The sequence below is a fragment of the Lissotriton helveticus genome, chromosome 5_1, assembly GCF_964261635.1.
Source record: "Lissotriton helveticus chromosome 5_1, aLisHel1.1, whole genome shotgun sequence".
In the NCBI taxonomy this organism is placed as follows: domain Eukaryota; kingdom Metazoa; phylum Chordata; class Amphibia; order Caudata; family Salamandridae; genus Lissotriton; species Lissotriton helveticus.
The window spans coordinates 1,271,400,822-1,271,419,701 of record NC_136065.1 but is presented as its reverse complement, the minus strand read 5'-3'; positions in this window follow the sequence as shown (position 1 = coordinate 1,271,419,701).

Genomic DNA, 18,880 nt, shown 5'->3' with positions numbered 1-18,880 from the left:
CCTTGGACTGTTTTAATCCTCGATTGCTTATGTGAATTTAAAGCATGGCTAACAAGTGCTTCCCATACATGGACTCTCTTCGTGGAAGCATTTATACAGTCTAATCTACCAATCGTCTAGCAGTCTTTAACCAAGCTACGCAAGACAGTGGACTACTGGGGATACAATTAATACTAATGTTTGAGGCATATGAGCTGCAGGTTGTACATTTAGCAATAGATCGCCACCTGGTGTTGGGCTCGGATGATTGCAGGTTTTTGTCTTCTTGGAAGAAGTCTTTGTAGTCACGAGATAGGTGACTCCTCCCTTGGACAATACTGCGCATGGTCATCGACTCCATCCTCAGATTGTTTTTTTTCTGCCACTGGTAGATCGCCGCCTAGTGTTGGGTCCGGATGATTGCACATTGTTGTCCTGGAAGAGTCCTCGATGTATCACGAGATAGGTGGCTCCTCCCCTGGACTACAGTGCGCATGGGCATCGACTCCATCCCCAGATGTTTTTTTCCGCCATTGGGTCGGATGCATATTTGATCACTCCAGTTCGAATTTGATAAAAACTTTCTTTTCGGCCCACAGGCCTTTCCTATATCGTTGGTATTGTCTTGCGTTCGGTGCTCAGCTCTGTTCCGGCTCAGTCCCCGAGTCGGACGTCCAGAGGAGTCGCGTGGCTCTTCGGTGCTCGAGGCCCAGTCGACGCAACAAGACTTATTCGACAACACATCATGGAACAGAGCCCGTTCAAGAGATGCCCCGTGTGCAACTCCAAGTATCCCCTCATCGACGTCCACCCGGTGTGCAACAAGTGCCTGTCGCTGGATCACGAAGTTAACTGTATGGCTTGTTTTCGCTCCAAGAAGATGATCTGACTTCGGTGCGTGGCGCGCCAGGAGGCCCAACAGACGGCACCTGACCCGGTGAACATCTTCGATACAGAGGGAGAAGAAGCAGACTAGCAGGAAGATCAAGAGCAGATTTCCATTCCAGTGGCAGAGATCGACTCCCAACTACGATGCAGACGTAGAAATGCTCGATACAGAAGACGTCGTCGACTAGGTAGGAGATGACGAAGGGGCCTATGGGGCCACGGAAGATAGCTCAGGCGAGGAGCTATGCCCCGTTCGGACATTGACTAAGGCTCAGGTCGAGGGGATCGCCACATGGCCTTACCCAAGATCTTACACCTAAATCCACGGTCTCTCCTCCGGGCCCGACTACGGACACTTCTGCGGAGCCGCCATTAGTCAAATCGAAACCAAAAGAGAAAGCTTCGGTCTCGAAGGACGCTCCTACGGAGCCGCCATTGGTCAAATCGAAACCAAAGGTACAAGCTTCGGTCTCCTCAAACCCGATAGTGATAGAGACCCCATCGAAACAGAAAACACATGTCGCCTTGGTCGGCTCCACGTCTTCGGACATGTCGGTGCAAACTAAGCCAAAGAAGGTTGTCGAATCGGTGAAGTCGCTCAAGGGCATCGAGCCGAAGACTGGGGCACCGAAAGCGCCTGCCAAAGCCGCCGACCCGAAGCCGTCGACACAGTCAAGGGACTTAGAGCTCCAAAAGCTGTCGATCCTACCCGTCGGACCGAAAAGGCCAAGAGTACTGCTACCCTCGAGTCCCCACATGGTGGTGGCTCAAGAGCACCTGTTGAGTCGACGAAACCGTCCGCATCCTTCCCGAAGCAGGTGTCTGACTCGTTGCAGCGCATTAAGGACAAGGCTTCCGCGGTCGATCCGAAGGATACTTCCTCACCGAAGCCAGCCGCCAAACCGCACATGTCTACGGCGCCGATTCAGTTCACGCTGCCGCCGAAAGTGGCGCCGAAGGCGTTCGCGCCCAAGCAGGTCGTCGAGCCGTCCTTGACAGTCTCCACCGGGCCGAAGCCTACCACTGCTGTTGTAGGCACAAAGCATCGACAACCCCTACTCTAGGACCAATCGGAACAATTTATCGACGCCAACACCGGTAAACTTGCCATTTACAAGCGCAAGATCACACCAGCACAGCCTATGGAGTCCTACACAATTCCTTTAAAGAAGAAAAAGGATTCCACGGATTCCCCAGTTCTTGTTGAACTGATTATTCCACATGCTCAGGACACTGCTCCAATCTCGCCCACTTACTCAGATGTGGAGGCTGGGGAAGGTGACTATGAGGAATACAACTACCCTGCTGACACTGATCCTGAAGATCAGCATGACACATGGGCACATGCTACAGACCCAGGAGATCCACAAACTGGCCCGGACACTCAAGTGTATGCCGTCAAAACCTCCCCATCTGAGGATTCTGCAGCATTTAATGCGCTTATTGAGAGGGCAGCCAAGAATCATGACGTCCAGCTTCATGCTGACCCTATTGAAGTAGACTTTCTGTTTGACACCTTTTCCGCCTCTGAAAAGACCGTTAAGACTCTGCCAATGCTGAAGGGTGTCTTGAAACATGCTGCAGACATTTTTAAAGAACCCACACGTGCCAGGGTTTTAAACCCCAGAATTGAAAAGAAATACAAGCCGGCACCCGGCGACCCTACCTACATCAGGGGCCAGTTGCCGTTGGACTCGCTAGTTGTTTCTAATGCCCGGAAGAGGGCAAATTCCCAAACTACTGGTGATGCTCCTCCCCCTGACAAGGAATCTAAGGTGCTAGAAGCATCAGGGAAGAGGGTGGCGGCTCAGGCGGCCAATATCTGGCGCATTTCTAACACGCAGGCACTCTTGGCCAGATATGACAGGGCACATTATGATACACTTGAAACCCTGTTACAACACTTGCCAGACGAATATAAGGAGGCAGCAGAGATGCTCATTCAGGAAGGGAAACTCATCTCAAATGCTTCTATTAAGTGTGCACTGGACGCTGTGGACACCGCGGCCAGGGCCATTAACACCAGTGTAATGTTGCGGCGTCAGGCCTGGCTCAGGATCTCCGGGTTCAAACCGGAGATACAAACCACCATCCTGAATCGACCTGTAAACCCTGATCACTTGTTTGGACCTGAGGTGGACACCACCCTGGAAAAAATCAAAAAGGACACCAAGACTGCAAAGTCTATGGGGGCTCTCCAATCCCAGCAGTTATGGGGTAGTACTTTTCGTTGCTCAAGCAATAGAGGTGTTTCCAGAGGCCAAATGTCCCAGCAAACACAGTACACTAAAAGTGGTGCGCAAACCTCCTACAACAAACAGAGCAGAGGTGGCTATCGCGGAAACAGCGCCAGGGGCAGAGGTCGTGGAAACAACAACTCCCGATCCTCCGCCGCGAACAAACAGTGACGCCTTGTCACTGCCCCCGACCATACAACACCAGTCGGGGGGGGGGGGGGGGGGGGGGGACGGGACTCCAACGGTTCCTGCCAGTCTGGAAATCCATCACCACAGACAGGTGGGTCAGAAAGCTTATCCAGTACGGTTATTGTCTGGAGTTGACATCCACTCCACCCAACATACCCCCAAAACACCGTCCTATGTCCACAGAGCATTTGCACTTATTGCAGCATGAGGTACTCGTCATGCTGCAAAAAGGGGTAATCGAGATCGTACCAATGGAACAAAGAGGCACAGGAGTGTATTCACTGTACTTCTTGATCCCAAAAAAAGACTGGTCCCTCAGACCCATTCTGGACCTCAGGCCCCTAAACCTATACATTCTATCAGAACACTTTCATATGCTCACGCTGCAGCAGGTTCTTCCGTTACTCAATCAAGGGGACTTCCTCGCAACATTAGATCTCAAAGATGCATATTTTCACATTCCGCTACATCAGTCACATAGAAAATACCTCAGATTTACCATTCACAATCAGCATTACCAATTCAAAGTCCTCCCTTTCGGAGTGACTACAGCGCCCAGGGTGTTCACAAAGTGCCTGGCGACAGTGGCTGCGCACCTCAAGAGACAAAATGTTCACGTCTACCCTTATTTGGACGACTGCCTTGTCCAAGCAAAGTCGGTCCAGCAGTGCGCTGCCAGCATGTCCCACACCTTTCACCTTCACGATCTGGGATTCTCACTGAATTACCCAAAGTCGCACCTTCAGCCCGCCCATGTGCGGCAGTATCTAGGCGCAACAATAAACACTCTGGCTGCCACAGCACCGCCGAATTCTGTGAGTATCAACAGCATTCAATTGCTGATACAGAAATTCAGGCCGCAACACTCGCTCCCCGCATGAGTAATCATGCAGTTGATAGGCATGATGGCCTCCTGCATCTTCATAGTCCCACACGCAAGACTACATATGCGTCCGCTTCAGGAGTGCTTAGCACGTCAGTGGAATCAGGCTCACGCACAGTTGAAAGACCTAGTGTTGGTGACCGGTCGTGCATACAACTCTCTGCATTGGTGGAATCCACACAACCTTTGCAAGGGACGACCGTTCCAGGAGCCTGTGCCACAGATCATCCTAACGACGGACGCATCTCTCCTGGGTTGGGGAGCTCATGTACTCCACTACACAGTGCAGGGACTATGGACAACGCAGCAACAGAAGATGCACATCAACCACCTAGAGCTGATGGCAATCTTCATGGCAATGAAAGCATTCAAGGTACATCTGTGCAACAAGGTCGTGTTGATCCGGACGGACAACATGACGGCCATGTACTACATTCAGAAGCAGGGAGGTACACACTCTCCACAGTTCTCATCTGGCTCGGAGCATGTGGAAGTGGGCCATTCAGAGGAACATCTTCCTCATGGCGGAACACCTCCCAGGCAGGGACAATCAGATGGCGGATCTGCTCAGCAGGTACAGCCACCAAATGCACGAGTGGGAGCTACATCCATCAGTACTCCGCCTGTACTTCCAGCAGTGGGGTCATCCAGAGATAGACCTGTTTGCCACAAAGGAAAACGCAAAATGCCAACACTTTGCCGACAGGTTCCCGCACCCACAGTCGCAGGGCAATGCGATATGAACTGGTCAAGCAAATTTGCGTACGCTTTTCCCCCAGCTCCTCTAATACCGCTGCTGGCACGAAAGCTAGAGCAACACTCGAGACGCTCATCCTGGTTGCTCCAACGTGGGCACGCCAGCCATGGTACACCACGTTTCTAGAACTTTCCGTGGTACCGCATCAAAGGCTGCACCTCACACCCAGACTTTTGACTCGGAGCCATGGCGACATTCAGCACCCAGATCCGCAACAGCTAAACCTGGCGATCTGGCTCCTGAGGACTTCCACCACCAGAGCATGCTACGCAGCCAAATGGAAGCGGTTTGTCATTTATTGCGTAGACCACAATGTTGACCCGCTTGACGCGTCCATGCAAAACATAATTTGTTATCTGTTACATCTTTACAAATGCAATCTGGCATATGCTTCCATTCAAATTCATTTATCCGCCATAGCGGCTTATCTGCAAAACAGGCAGCATCTCTCACTTTTCAGAGTGCCTGCCATTAAAGCTTTTCTTGAGGGGCTCAAATGAGTCATCCCTCCCAGGACCCCGCCTGCTCCTGAATGGAATCTTAATGTGGTCCTCACCCGACTGATGGGTCCACCTTTTGAGCCTCTACATTCTTGCGAGATTCAGTTCTTAACATGGAAAGTGGCTTTCTTGATAGCCATTACGTCACTGCGACGTGTTAGTGAGCTCCAGGCGCTCACTATACAAGAGCCATTCATTCAAATTCACTCCAACATGGTGGTGCTGCGCACTAACCCTAAATTTCTTCCAAAGGTGGTTTCACAGTTCCATGTCAATCAAGCTATTGAACTGCCTGTGTTCTTCCAAAATCCTGAGTCGGTGGCAGAAAGAATGCTCCACACTCTTGACGTCAAAAGGGCTTTGATGTACTACATTGATAGGACCAAAGATTTTAGAAAGACAAAACAACTTTGTTGCCTTTTCTGCACAACACAAGGGCAACCCCATTTCCAAAGCAGGTATAGCCAGGTGGATCGTTAAGTGTATTCAAATTTGCTATCACAAGGCTAAGCGCACTTTAACGATCCCCCCCCACGGGCCCACTCCACCCGCAAGTTAGGGGCCTCCATGGCTTTCCTTGGAAATATCCCTTTAGAAGACATTTGTAGAGCAGCCACATGGTCTACCCCACACACATTTACAAAACACTACTGTGTAGATGTGCAGCTGTAGGGCAGGCTGTTCTAAAAACACTTTTTCAAACGTCTGCAGCTGGCACAGGCGGCCGCCGCTAATGGAGGGACTGCTGTATATTCTATGCTATAGATATGAATTCTTTTTAAAAAAAAAAAGGGGTGGTGATGGGCAGAGTATCTGAGTTAATCAGAACACTCCTACCCAGTCAAAAGATCAGGGCTTGATCCATCACTGTTTTTTAGCTCTGCACCATCCCAGTTCAGAACCTGGCTATATGCAAATTAGTCTGTCCCTGGCCCAGTGCATCATAGGAACAGGGCAGACCAAACTACCAAGCCAATTCTTCACTGGAAAGGAAACAAGCTTCCGGGGACCGGTTTCTGGCATTACAGCCGTCTTCGGCCCGGCTTGCTTGAATCCTGATGGTGCAGTGAGCAAGGGACTCACGTCTGAGCATACCCTTCCACACTCATGGTGGCCAAAAATATTTCAAAAAGGGGGTGGTGATGGACAGAGTATCTGAGTTAATCAGAACACTCCTACCCAGTCAAAAGATCAGGGCTTGATCCATCACCGTTTTTTAGCTCACTGCACCATCCCAGTTCAGAACCTGGCTATATGCAAATTAGTCTGTCCCTGGCCCAGTGCATCATGGGAACAGGGCAGACCAAACTACCAAGCCAATTCTTCACTGGAAAGGAAACAAGCTTCCGGGGACCGGTTTCTGGCATTATAGCCGTCTTCGGCCTGGCTTGCTTGAATCCTGATGGTGCAGTGAGCAAGGGACTCACGTCTGAGCATACCCTCCCTGGATTTAAGCAAGCCGGGCTGAAGACGGCTGGAATGCCAGAAACCGGTCCTCGGAAGCTTGTTTCCGGTCCAGGGAAGACATGGCTTGGCAGTTCGGGCTGGACTGTTCCCATGAGGCACAGGGTCAGACTGATTTGCATATAGCCATGTCTGAACTGGGGTGGCAGAGTGGGCTAAAGAACGGTGATGGATTAAACCCAGATCTTTTGACTGGGTGTGAGTGTTTGATTCAAATGCTCCGTCCATCACCACCCCCTTTTGTACCGCTTTTGGCCGCCATAAGTGTGGCAGGGTATGCTCAGACGTGAGTCCCTTGCTCACTTTGCCACTGGATTTAAGCAAGCCGGGCTGAAGACGGCTGGAATGCCATAAACCGGTCCTCTGAAGCTTGTTTCCGGTCCAGGGAAGACATGGCTTGGCAGTTCGGCCTGGACTGTTCCCATGAGGCACAGGGTCAGACTGATTTGCATATAGCCATGTCTGAACTGGGGTGGCAGAGTGGGCTAAAGAACGGTGATGGATTAAACCCAGATCTTTTGACTGGGTGTGAGTGTTTGATTGATTCAAATCCTCCGGCCATCACCACCCCCTTTGTATAGATATGAATTCAGCAGCCCACATGCCTCGAACTGAATATGCTACTTACCAGTATGCATCTGTTCTTGGCATGTAGGGCTGCTGACATTCATATCGCCCACCCTCCTCCCCGGTGCCTGTAGCGGCTGCACAATTTACACTTACTCTTAGCATGGTCATCGCTCACACTGTTACACTCCATCTTCGCCACAATGGCTAAAAACAATCTGGGGATGGAGTCGATGCCCATGCGCACTGTAGTCCAGGGGAGGAGCCACCTATCTCGTGATACTTCGAAGACTCTTCCAGGACAACAATGTGCAATCATCCGGACCCAACACTAAGCGGCGATCTATGCTATAGATATGAATGTCAGCAGCCCTACATGCCAAGAACAGATGCATACTGGTAAGTAGCATATTCATTAATCATCTACTGAACAGAGCTGCACTTTACCACGGAGTCCCTATGCAATTTGATGCCATTGAGGAAGATTTCCTATTAGACACTTTTGAGCAATCACGGAGATCTTCCCAAATACTACCTATGATCAAAGGGGTCATTAAACATGCCTCAGATATTTTTAAAGACCCAGTAAGGTGTAGGGTACTAAACCCAAGAATAGAAAAAGAGTATAGGTCAGCACCATCAGATCCCATCTACATTAAGGGACACCTACCATTGGACTCTTTAGTGGTATCAAATGCACGTAAAAGAGCCAATTCCAAGACTTCTGGGGACACCCACCCCCTGACAAAGAATCAAAAATCATTGATGCGTCAGGGAAACTGATTGGTGCACAAGCAACAAACATTTGGCGCATAGCAAACACACAAGCCTTACTCTCACGCTACGATAGGGCTCACTATGACCAACTAGAAAAGTTGATGGAACATCTGCGAGATCAATACAAGGATCACGCAGCAGAGCTCTTACAGGAAGGCAAACTAATATCAAATGCCTCCATCAAATGCGCACTAGACGTAGCTCACACAGCATCTAGGGCAGTTAACACCAGTGTTCTCCTCAGGCGTCCTGCATGGCTACGCATTTCCGGTTTCAAACCAGAGGTGCAAACTACTATCCTCAACCAGCCCTTCAATCAGAACCAATTGTTCGGGCCAGAGGTACAAAATACGCTAGAAAAAATGAAAGGACACAGACGCCGCTAAGTCTATGGGTGCATTACAATCTACCCAGACTAGAGGTTCTTTTCGCCGCTCCTCTTATAGAGGAGGCTCCAAGCAGACCGGTGCAGATAACCCGTCCTCTTTTAAAACACAAACCCCCTCTAATAAAGGCTACTATAGAGGAGGGTACAGAGGCACCAACAATAAGGGAAGAGGTAGAGGTAACAACCGCTCCTCTTCCACTCCCAAACAGTGACTTCCCTCTGCCTCCCCTACAACATTCCACACCAGTAGGGGGCAGAGTATCACAGTTCCTACCTGTCTGGGATTCCATCACAACAGACAAGTGGGTAAGACAAATTATCCAACATGGCTACTGCCTAGAACTCACAGCAACCCCCCCAAACATACCACCCAGGCAGCGTCCAATGTCCACAGAACACATAACACTGCTTCAACAGGAAGTTCTAGCACTTCTACAAAAAGATGCTATTCAAGAGGTCCCCTTACAGAAATAAGGAACTGGAGTCTACTCCCTGTATTTCCTAATACCCAAAAAGGACGGGACATTAAGACCGATCCTCGACCTCAGGCACCTAAACCACTACATGCAATCAGATCATTTTCACATGATCACTTTACAACAAGTACTCCCATTACTAAAACCCGGGAGACTTTCTCACAACACTAGACCTAAAGGACGTCTATTTTCATATTCCTATACATCCTGTGCACAGGAAGTATCTAAGATTTGTCATACAAGGACAACACTATCAGTTCAAAGTCCTTCCATTTGGGGTCACAACAGCACCACGAGTGTTTACAAAGTGCTTAGCAGTAGTAGCAGCACATCTCCGGAGACAACAAATACATGTCTTTCCTTACCTCGACGACTGGCTCATAAAAGCAAGATCGTTCAACCAGTGTGTACCACACCAAACAATTCAAACATTACACGACTTAGGGTTTATGATAAACTACACCAAGTCGCACCTACAGCCTTTGCACGCTCACCAATATCTAGGAGCTACCATAGACACATCAGTAGCTCTAGCCTATCCCAGTCAAGCCAGGATTAAAAGCATTCAGAGCTTGGTCTCCCTTTTTCAATGCCAAAACTCTCTTCAGGCCAGAGTGTTCATGAAACTAATAGGCATGATGGCATTTTGCATCTTCATAGTTCCTCATGCAAGACTGCAAATGCGCCCACTACAAGAATGTCTAGCACAACAGTGGAACCAGGCTCAGCTCACAGACCTGGTGTTGGTAGACAGCCGTACATATCGCTCTCTGCAATGGTGGAACACCTAAAACTTGACAAAGGGACAGCCGTTCCTAGACCCTGTTCCACAAATAGTGCTCACAACAGATGCATCCCTCACAGGATGGGGAGCCCATCTGCACTATACCACTCAAGGCCAATGGAATAGCCAAAAAAACTGCTCCATATCAATCCTTTGGAACTGCTAGCAATTTACCTAGCACTCAAAACTTTTCAACTCCAAGTACAGAACAAAGCTGTTCTAATCCGGATGGACATTATGACAGCTATGTACTACATACAAAAACAGGGTGGGGGACACTCTGCAACTGTCCCAGCTAGCACAGAACATTTGGAGATGGGCCATCCCTCAAAACATACACCTGACTGTAGAACACCTTCCAGGAATTCACAATCAGATAGCAGATCTGTTGAGTCGTCAATCACAACAGATTCACGAATGGGAGTTGCACCCACAAGTCCTACAACCATTCTTCCAAATGTGGGGGCACCCACACATAGACCTGTTTGCCACCCACGAAAACACAAAATGCCCAACCTTCGCCGCTAGGTTCCCACACCCGCGGTCGGAGGGGAATGCAATATGGATGAATTGGTCAGGCAGATTTGCGTACGCTTTTCTGCCTCTCCCACTCATTTCACTAGTAGTACGCAAGCACAGACAACAGTCCCTCAAACTAATACTAGTGGCCCCCACATGGGCACGCCAGCCATGGTTCACCACACTACTAGATCTCTCACTGGTTCCACATCAGAAATTACGGCTCACGCCATCCCTGTTAAAACAGAACCATGGAGAAATAAGGCACCCAGAAGCAAGCCAGCTGAATTTGGCAATCTGGCTCCTGAGGTCTTAGAGTTTGGCTACTTAAATTTACCACCAGAATGTATGAACATAATTAAAGAAGCTAGAAGACCCACCACTAGAGCATGTTATGCTGCTAAGTGGAAAAGATTTGCAATATATTGTAACAACAATATTGATCCATTGGATGTTTCCATCCAAAATATTATGTTACCTTCTACACCTACAAAGGTCCAATTTGGCTTACTCTTCCATACCACTGCATCTAGCAGCAATTGCAGCCTATTTACAGAATAGACGATCCAGAAAAGGGGGTGGTGATGAACAGAGTGCCTGAATTAAGCAGACCACTCTTACCCAGTCCAAAGATCAGGGCTTGATCCATCACCGTTTTTTAGCTCACTGCACCATCCCAGCTCAGAACTTGGCTATATGCAAATTAGTCTGTTCCTGTCCCAGTGCATGATGGGAACAGGGCAAACCAAACTACCAAGCCAATTCTTATACTGGGAAGGAAACAAGCTTCCGGGGACCGGTTTCTGCCATTTCAGGCGTCGTCGGCCCGGCTTGCTTGAATCCTGATGGTGCAATGAGCAAGGGACTCACATCTGAGTATACCCTTCCACGCTAATGGTGGACAAAATGATCCAGAAAAGGGGGTGGTGATGAACAGAGTGCCTGAATTAAGCAGACCACTCTTACCCAGTCCAAAGATCAGGGCTTGATCCATCACCGTTTTTTAGCTCACTGCACCATCCCAGCTCAGAACTTGGCTATATGCAAATTAGTCTGTTCCTGTCCCAGTGCATGATGGGAACAGGGCAAACCCATGATGCACTGGGCCAGGGACAGACTAATTTGCATATAGCCAGGTTCTGAACTGGGATGGTGCAGTGAGCTAAAAAACGGTGATGGATCAAGCCCTGATCTGTTGACTGGGTAGGAGTGTTCTGATTAACTCAGATACTCTGTCCATCACCACTCCCTTTTTATAATTATTTTGGCCACCATGAGTGTGGAAGGGTATGCTCAGACATGAGTCCCTTGCTCATTGCACCATCAGGATTCAAGCAAGCCGGGCCGAAGACGGCTGTAATGCCAGAAACCGGTCCCCGGAAGCTTGTTTCCTTTCCAGTGAAGAATTGGCTTGGTAGTTTGGTCTGCCCTTTTCCCATGATGCGCTGGGCCAGGGACAGACTAATTTGCATATAGCCAGGTTCTGAACTGGGATGGTGCAGTGAGCTAAAAAACGGTGATGGATCAAGCCCTGATCTGTTGACTGGGTAGGAGTGTTCTGATTAACTCAGATACTCTGTCCATCACCACCCCCTTTTTGTAATTATTTTGGCCACCATGAGTGTGGAAGGGTATGCTCAGACATGAGTCCCTTGCTCATTGCACCATCAGGATTCAAGCAAGCCGGGCCGAAGACGGCTGTAATGCCAGAAACCGGTCCCCGGAAGCTTGTTTCCTTTCCAGTGAAGAATTGGCTTGGTTGTTTGGTCTGCCCTTTTCCCATGATGCACTGGGCCAGGGACAGACTAATTTGCATATAGCCAGGTTCTGAACTGGGATGGTGCAGTGAGCTAAAAAACGGTGATGGATCAAGCCCTGATCTGTTGACTGGGTAGGAGTGTTCTGATTAACTCAGATACTCTGTCCATCACCACCCCCTTTTTGTAATTATTTTGGCCACCATGAGTGTGGAAGGGTATGCTCAGACATGAGTCCCTTGCTCATTGCACCATCAGGATTCAAGCAAGCCGGGCCGAAGACGGCTGTAATGCCAGAAACCGGTCCCCGGAAGCTTGTTTCCTTTCCAGTGAAGAATTGGCTTGGTTGTTTGGTCTGCCCTTTTCCCATGATGCACTGGGCCAGGGACAGACTAATTTGCATATAGCCAGGTTCTGAACTGGGATGGTGCAGTGAGCTAAAAAACGGTGATGGATCAAGCCCTGATCTGTTGACTGGGTAGGAGTGTTCTGATTAACTCAGATACTCTGTCCATCACCACCCCCTTTTTAGGTTTCGGCTACCGTCCCACTGCATAAGCAGTGGGTGGGCGGAGCTGAAATCTTTTGTTAGTAGTATGGGGCCTGAACACGCCCCTCTTCTCCATTGGCTGGCCTCGTAAATGCTGGCCAGCCATTGGAGGAGAGGAGCGTCACTGAGTTCAGGGCCCGCCTTGATGCGATTCGGGGGCGTTTCCGTGTGGTTTTTTAAGTCCCGCCCCTTTTTTCTTTGGGTCGAACGCGATTCGGGGGCGTTTCCGTGTTTTTTTAAGTCCCGCCCCTTTTTTCTTTAGGTCGAAGCCTCGTCCGCACTCTGCTGAAAATTCTTCAAAATTCACTTTTGTTAGTATTCTCGCTGCTGGATACGTTACTTTCGAGCGCTTTTCTTATTGTTTTCGCTCAACGAAACGCTCCCTCTACGTCGCCTCCGAGAATACATTTAAAGCATTCTCTCCATAGAGACACCACTGTCCCTCCTCCCGGCTGCGCATTTATCGTAAATCCTCCTGTCATATGAATGGCGTAGTCACTCACCCTGCGCCAAAGGCGTTACTACTTGTTTGCGGCGCCGGGACTGTGCGGCCGGGGCATGCGCTTTCTGTACTACGGTAGTGAACTACGCACGTAGCGGGAAGACTACGATACTCTGCAGCTGCGGCAGGCATTCTCCCAGTCAGCTGCCTGCATCGGATATGCGTGTTTTACGTAGCGCGACCCAAGATGGCGGGTTTGAGCGAGGAGGAACGGGCGGAGGAGACCAGGCGGCGGATTAGGCAGCAGTAAGCCGGAGAGAGAGCAGCAAGGAGGGCCGAGTCTGACCTAGCGCCCCCGGGCCCTTTAGGCCTCCCCGTGGGGCTCCAGTGAGGTACTACCACCTGTCCGGTCCCAGTGCTCCCCCGGCGGCTCCTACCTCCTCCCTCGGCCTGTCGCCACCCACTGGGCAGTCCCCGCCTGCAGTGAACACCTTAACCTGTTACTCCTTCGTGCTCCCTCTGACCTGTCACCGTTATTACGGCATTCGTTGGCCCAGGCCTGAGTCTACTCTCGCCCGTTAATTATCGCAGCACTGCCCTTCTACATGGTTTACGACCCCCACCCCCTAATGTAGTGCCTGCGGCTGTCCCATTTTTATTTTTGTTTTGGTTGCCACCCTTCCCGACCTTGTGCCTGCTGTTGTAACCGCCCCATTCAGCCCCTGGAGCTCCATGCCCATCCTCCCTGTCCTGTTTATAACGGCCTACTCGTCCCCAGACCACCTTCCTGTCTTTGCTGTCGGCCCTTTCTCTGTAAACCCGCGCCCCTAGAACGCTCTGCCCGTGTTCCCTTGGACTCCGTGTTCACACCAGCCTGTGCATCGCCGCTAGAGAATGATGAAGCTGAAGTCCAACCAGACACGCACCCACGATGGGGACGGCTACAAGAAACGGGCGGCCTGTCTTTGCTTCAGGAGCAAGAGCGAAATGGAGGTGAGAGGTTACATGGGGCGGAGGGTGTGATGGTGCTGTGGAGCGATAGATGGAGGGGAGAAAGCGTTCAGGATAACCATCAGTTCACTAGGGGAAGGTGTAAATGTAGCATGGAGAAAAAGTGGTCAGAGGAGGGTGTACAACTACTGGCCTGTAGGTGCGAGGGAAGGGGGTGGGCGATGAGGTGAAGTGAACTGAAATTAATGTACATGTTGCGAGGTTAAGAGAGTTCATTGTAAACGATAAAAGCGAGGAGACTGGGGAGGAGAGGGCAGTGGGCTGGTCTTGAGCTAGACATAAAGCATTGGTGCCCCAAGAGATGGAGGTGGTTAGTTGCGGAGGTGCTCTGAAGGTGAGACATTTCCGTCGATTGTGATGAAGTTGGTAGAGGAGCCTGGAAACCGATTCGGTGGCCATGCAGTAAACAAATGAAAGTTGTGTTAAGAGAAGGCTTGCCAAAAATAAGAGAGCCTCACACTCTCAAAAGGTATAAAGTTGGATGTAGTTTGAGGCACACATACTTGAAAACCAGAGACGCGATCTGGTGCACCCTTTTTCCGCTCTGTAACTTAGACTTTGTTCTGCTGTCTTCTTTTGAGTAGATCGATCTTAATAGAAGGCCTATTTTGAGGTCTGTATTTGACAGCGCAGCTCACAGAATTACTGATTGCTTACAATATACATAGTGGGTTTTGGGTCGACACCCCTCCCCTTTCAACCATTGGTAGTCTTCCAGCCATTGGATTCAGACCTTGTGAATCACATCCTAACACATCCCAGTGGAGTATTCATCTCTCATCTAATGCTTTTGTTTGTTTGGTATTCCCCTACCTCTTACACTGGAGTGTTTCCATTACAGGAAGACCACTTTACAATTATAACCCTCTCGGTTAGCTCATACTTGCTTCCTTCCCTTTGCCTAACTCTAATGTGCTAACACTACATGTGTTAGCACATTAAACCCTGACCTATTTATTGGCTTTACCAATGTTTGTTTGTTATTCTTGTTCTGCGGTGATTATATGCTGTCAACTGAAACTCATGCCCCAGACCTGCTAATTTCAAAGGCTTTTTTCTCTCGTTATACTTTATTAATTGAAGTGCATTTTAATGAAAGAACGTAATGAGTTGTGATCGGTAACATATGGTTTAATGAAAACAAACGTGGAGAGGTTTAAATATTCTTTTTGGGTTTTCTTTTTAATGTGCTTGCTTGATCAGCATCTGAAATGCCTATTGAAATTGTGAATTTCAGTCAGTGCCTGTCAAGAGAAGAGGAATAGCACACACCTCTGATGGCGGATTCTGGGTCATTCAACTCTCTGCTCACAGTGCATGGTTACATTCCTCCTTTTACAGATATGTATCTTACAAGGTCCCGGCTGCAAACCCTTATGGCTGGCAACATACAATCCTTTTTTTAACCACGTTTATTATCTATTCTTTTTTTCCTTGATTGGGTGCGGACCATATAGAATTATGTATGATTAGCTGTCAATAAGTTTAATATTTTTTAAAGAGTTTACTATAGCATTAATATGTCCCTCGTGTTTTTTTTTGCAGAGCGAAGTTATTTTTCAACAACCAGCTGTTCCTAATGGCCCCTTGGGTCAAACGTTTGTATTTCTCGTTTGGCCCATCTTAGCTCACTGCTCAACCCGGTGAAAACCAATAGGGAAAACAAACAATCTTTTCTGTGGCAAACCCTCACTTAAGATCATGGAAAAATAGGTTGCTGTAAATATTGCACGTTTAATGGCTGTGGGTGTCTGGGAGGTTAAATATGGGTTGGGTTTAAAACCAGGTGCTTTCAGTGTTTAAGGACAAGTGGCTTAGTTACTGCCACCAGCACGTGCCTATTTCAATGAGGGCGACAGGCTCTGTTATTGTTAATGGTCTGGGAAGTAAACTTTCAGCGGACTTCCCACTCGACACTCACATTGTTGTCAATGTATGGCGGGACTTTAAGTAATTAAAAGACCACCACCACATCCACCACCACATCATCCACCACCGCATCCACCACCGCATCCACCACCGCATCCACATTCACCACCGCATCCACATTCACCACAACATCCACCACCACCACCACATCCACCACCACATCCACCACCACATTCACATCCACCACAACATCCACCACCACATCCACCACCGCATCCACCACCGCATCCACCACCACATAGCTCTAACTTTTGCAAAGCCGAGACCGTTGCATTGTAAATGCTTGTTGTAATTATTTTGGCCACCATGAGTGTGGAAGGGTATGCTCAGACATGAGTCCCTTGCTCATTGCACCATCAGGATTCAAGCAAGCCGGGCCGAAGACGGCTGTAATGCCAGAAACCGGTCCCCGGAAGCTTGTTTCCTTTCCAGTGAAGAATTGGCTTGGTAGTTTGGTCTGCCCTGTTCCCATGATGCACTGGGCCAGGGACAGACTAATTTGCATATAGCCAGGTTCTGAACTGGGATGGTGCAGTGAGCTAAAAAAACAGTGATGGATCAAGCCCTGATCTGTTGACTGGGTAGGAGTGTTCTGATTAACTCAGATACTCTGTCCATCACCACCCCCTTTTTGTAATTATTTACAGAATAGACAGCACCTATCTCTCTTTAGAGTACCTGCGATAAAAGCATTTATGGAAGGATTAAAACGAATAATCCCACCTAGGTTACCACCTGCACCAGTATGGAACCTGAACATTGTCCTTACAAGACTCATGGGACCCCCGTTTGAGCCTTTACAAAAGTGTGAAATGCAATTCCTAACATGGAAAACTGCATTCCTTGTTGCCATCACCTCTCTCAGAAGAGTTAGTGAGATACAAGCATTCACAATAGAAGAACCATTTTTTCAGACACACCCTAACAAAGTGGTTCTTAGACCTAACCCAAAATTCCTGCCAAAGGTGATTACTCCTTTTCACCTTAACCAATCAGTAGAGTTACCAGTGTTTTTTCAAAAACCCGACTCTGTTGCAGAAAGAGCCCTACACACCCTAGATGTTAGAAGAGCTTTTATACTACACAGACAGGACTAAATCCTTCAGAAAGTCAAAACAACTATTTGTATCTTTCTGTTCACCACACAAAGGCAATCCCATATCTAAAGGAGGAATTGCTAGATGGATTGTAAAGTGTATTCAAATATGCTATCTAAAGGCAAAACGTACACTAACAGTTCCTCCTAGAGCGCACTCCACTCGCAAACTAGGAGCCTCTATGGCTTTCTTGGGAAACATACCACTAGAGGACATATGTGAGGCAGCAACATGGTCTACCATACACACCTTCACTAAACACTATTGTGTTATGTTATGTTATGTTAATTTATTTCTTCTATAGCGCTCGGCTACTCCGAGGAGCATCCTGGCGCTTTGGCGAAGAAAACCAGCAAGCAAAACAGCAACATAACAACTAAAAAGCAGACAGATGAGAAAGTAACAAGTTTATTTAGTAAAAAGCCACGTTTTAAGCTCTTTTCTAAAAGCAAGGAGACTGGGAGCCTGTCTAAGAGAAAGTGGTAGTTCATTCCACTCCTTCGGGGCTAAGTAGCGGAAAGATCGACCTCCCATCCTTGCACGCCTGATAGCCGGGACTGTCATTTTGGATAAACAAGATGATCTCAGAGACCTGCTGGGTACATATCGGGAGAGGCGTTTCCTTATGTACTTGGGGCCAGAGCCTTGTAGAGCTTTAAAGGCAAAAGTCAAGCACTTGAAAAGAATTCTTTTAGCGATCGGTAGCCAGTGTAAGGTGTTCAGTAGGACCGTGGCACCTGCTCGTCTCGGGAGCCCGTAAATAGCACGGGCTGCCGAGTTCTGGACTACTTGCAAACGGGTCAAAAGATATTTTGGTAGACCCAGAAAAAGAGCGTTTGCATAGTCCAGTCGAGATCCGATCAAGGCCTGAACAACAATCTTCCTATGCTGGAAAGACACTAGAGGAAGAAACTTCCTCAGCATCCGAAAAAATGCCAAAGCATTTACCTGAAAGGCGCGAAATGTGTGGCCCAAAGGACAGTTCACTGTCTACAATCACTCCCAAGTTTTTAGCCTTGAGAGACACATTGTCAGGAGGAAACAGGTCTTGTGGCCACCAAGCTTTCCAATCTGGTTCACAGGTGCATCCAAAAAAGAGCAGCTCCGTGTTGACGTGCAAGCCAAGCAGCAAGCTGCAGTAGGCCAAGCTGTCCTTAAAACACTATTTCAGTATGCTGCAACGGATACCGGTGACCACCGCTAGGGGAGACACTGCTGCACAATCGTTGCTAAATGTACAACCTGTAGCTCATATGCCTCGAACGGAATATGCTACTTACCAGTATGCATTTGTTCTTGGCATGTAGAGCTGCAGCGTTGTACATGCCCTCCCGCCTCCCCGGGACTTGTATCCATTCCAGTACTCATCTTCCTTAGATGCACACGCACGGACATCCTTTTCTCTTTACTTCTACTAACTCCATCATTTCCCATCATGACGAAAAACAATCTGAGGATGGAGTCGATGACCATGCGCAGTATTGTCCCAGGGAGGAGTCGCCTATCTCGTGACTACAAAGACTTCTTCCAAGAAGACAACAACCTGCAATCATCCAAGTCCAACACCAGGTGGCGATCTATTGCTAAATGTACAACTCTGCAGCTCTACATGCCAAGAACAGATATTCCCTCCCTACGAGCAATGACAATCGGAATTAACAGCTAGAACCCAGCAATATATGTCTA